General features: G+C 45.9%; 1 long non-coding RNA gene across 1 annotated transcript; it reads right to left on the reverse strand.

Moving 5' to 3' along the window:
• Positions 1-480: 480 nt before the first annotated feature.
• LOC143420683 (uncharacterized) lies at positions 481-1,160 on the reverse strand. Its single transcript, XR_013100407.1, has 3 exons — positions 1,035-1,160; positions 795-964; positions 481-715 (listed from the first exon to the last, which is right to left on the reverse strand). It is a non-coding gene; the product is annotated as an uncharacterized LOC143420683 (long non-coding RNA).
• Between the last annotated feature and the right edge of the window lie 2,067 nt (positions 1,161-3,227).

Raw genomic sequence — 3,227 nt, forward strand, 5'->3', positions numbered from 1 at the left:
TGTCAGTGTTTTGATCTGTTCACCATCAACATTGCGTGCAGCAGCAACCACAGCCTCCCAGATACTGTTCAGAGAGGTGTACTGTTTTCCCTCCTTGTAAATCTCAGATTTGATGATGGACCACAGGTTCTCAATGGGGTTCAGATCAGGTGAACAAGGTGGCCATGTCATTAGTTTTTCTTCTTTTATACCCTTTCTTGCCAGCCACGCTGTGGAGTACTTGGACGCGTGTGTTGGAGCATTGTCCTGCATGAAAATCATGTTTTTCTTGAAGGATACAGACTTCTTCCTGTACCACTGCTTGAAGAAGGTGTCTTCCAGAAACTGGCAGTAGGACTGGGAGTTGAGCTTGACTCCATCCTCAACCCGAAAAGGCCCCACAAGCTCATCTTTGATGATACCAGCCCAAACCAGTACTCCACCTCCACCTTGCTGGCGTCTGAGTCGGACTGGAGCTCTCTGCCTGTCACGGCCCAGCGGCACGAGGGAACAAAGATGGACACAGGTGCAGAAACCAACCCGGAAGCGAGACGGTAGGGAACAAATGATTTATTTCCGCCCACAGGCAAACAAAAGCAAAAGCAAAGCGGCGCCACCACACTCGTGGCGCGTAGGATTATTTACGATAAAGAGGGCGACCTAGACACCTCTAGGAGACGGCTGAACAGCAGAGGCAGCGGGGAGGTAGAAACAGGACTAGGCAGGGGCCGGGACACTGGAATAAGAGGAGATCACGGTCAGTGGGATCCAGCAGACAATCAACGATCCTCCACAGTTGAATTGAGTTGCCTTACTTGGTTTCAGGTGGAGGTGACAGGTGGGGCGGAAGCCCGGAAGCGGTCGAAGCGTGGGGAGGCAGGCAAGTGAGTGGTGGGCCGGCAGGACACGTCGTGTTAGCAGCAGGCAGCCCAGGTCCAGGAAGGCGGGAGTGAGGGAGACAAGATCTCCACTCCAGGTGCTACCTCTGAGGACAAGAAAGACAAGTAAGACATCACACAGCGTCTGACAGAGTTATGATGCTCCACTTGACTGACATGGGGATAGCAGATACTCAGGCGATGAATGGTTGAGAGCGCAGGTCTGATATACTGCTGGCATGATTGCTCACAGGTGGTCAGCCAGGGAGGAGCAACCGAACTCCGCCCAAAGGAGGAGGGGCCGCTGTCGGAGACCTGCAGGTGCCCACCCAGACCATGACACTGCCCTTTACCAATCCAGCCACGGGCCCATCCATCTGGCCCATCAAGACTCACTCTCATTTCATCAGTCCATAAAACCTTAAAAAAAACAGTCTTGAGATATTTCTTGGCCCAGTCTTGACGTTTCAGCTTGTGTGTCTTGTTCAGTGGTGGTCGTCTTTCAGCCTTTCTTACCTTGGCCATGTCTCTGAGTATTGCACACCTTGTGCTTTTGGGCACTCCAGTGATGTTGCAGCTCTGAAATATGGCCAAACTGGTGGCAAGTGGCATCTTGGCAGCTGCACGCTTGACTTTTCTCAGTTCATGGGCAGTTATTTTGCGCCTTGGTTTTTCCACACGCTTCTTGCGACCCTGTTGACTATTTTGAATGAAACGCTTGATTGTTCGATGATCACGCTTCAGAAGCTTTGCAATTTTGAGACTGCTGCATCCCTCTGCAAGATATCTCACTATTTTTGACTTTTCTGAGCCTGTCAAGTCCTTCTTTTGACCCATTTTGCCAAAGGAAAGGACGTTGCCTAATAATTATGCACACCTGATATAGGGTGTTGATGTCATTAGACCACACCCCTTCTCATTACAGAGATGCACATCACCTAATATGCTTAATTGGTAGTAGGCTTTCGAGCCTATACAGCTTGGAGTAAGACAACATGCATGAAGAGGATGATGTGGACAAAATACTCATTTGCCTAATAATTCTGCACTCCCTGTATAAGGTGCACTTAAAATCCTTTCATTTTCTCACAAATCAACAGTGCGCCTTATGTATGAATTCTGGTTGTACTTACTGACCTCAAACGGATTTTATGTGGTACATAGTGCTCAAAAATCTTTTTAAAAAATGTTTTAGTATGACTTTGGTAAGCTATGAAGCTGCACCGCTTGATGGATTCTTGCATTATGGCTACCGTAGTCAGGAGCCTCGCAGAGTAACCTGGGTCCTAAATTCCATCCGCTTCAGGTCCCAAAGTCAAACGAACACTGAGAATTACTGAGAGCTAAAAACTCTTTATTCTTTCATCTTTAATAAAATGATCAGTGCTGCTGCTTTACCAGGCGTAACACTCAAGTTTAACATCCCGGCAACCATGAAAACTGAATTTATTCAATTTAACTGAGTTAGAAGTTAGCAGGAAGTTAGCTTGCTAGTTTCCACCTAAACATGATATACCATGTTCAGACAGATATTAATGAAAACATTAAAACGTACAGCTCTGCTATCACTTCCAACATAAATGAAAACAGAAATCTAAACAGCAGTGACTTGTGCTATGTGATTGCTAGCGGTACAGCTTTGTTAGCATAACATAAACACAGTGAAGATGGAGGATGAACGCTAACTTTTTTCCACTTGATAAAAGTTAACGTGAGGGTTCCCCCCATGGTTATGGACAAATGCAATCACATGGCAGGATGCTGTAAATGGGTCAAACTTCAGTCAGGAGAACAACTGAGATATTCCATCCACAATACAAGGTTAGTCATTAATATACTGCAACAACATGGGAATAGAGCAGCTGCGAGAGAATTCAACATGTATGAATAAATGGTACGGAAGTGGAGGAAGCAAGAAGAATGAGTTTAATAAAGTTTGATTTATCTAACTGTTTTGTTTAGCTTAATGCGCCTTATGTATGAAAACAGACCCGTTCATAGACAGTGCGCCTTATAATCCGGATATTTTCTGGTCACAATTTGACCTATTAGTATCAAATAAGCATTGCTTAAATACTATGGCCTACCCAGGAATTGTAGCTGACCATATTCGTTCCTTTGTGACCACAGCCAGCCATTTTCTGATGCCGTCTCACACACACACACACACACACACACACACACACACACACACAAGAACACCTGGAAGCTGTCCAGTACTATCACTTTTATTTACAGGCACTGCGTTGCTCCACAGGAGAATTTGTCTGAACTGGGCTGAGCTTGTTTGAGTAGGAGCATTCTTATGTAAGCACCTGTACAGTTTCTACTTGTCACTAAAGTAGCTGCAAAGACCCTTACCACGGCACA

The sequence above is a fragment of the Maylandia zebra genome, linkage group LG10, assembly GCF_041146795.1.
Source record: "Maylandia zebra isolate NMK-2024a linkage group LG10, Mzebra_GT3a, whole genome shotgun sequence".
Classification (NCBI taxonomy): domain Eukaryota; kingdom Metazoa; phylum Chordata; class Actinopteri; order Cichliformes; family Cichlidae; genus Maylandia; species Maylandia zebra.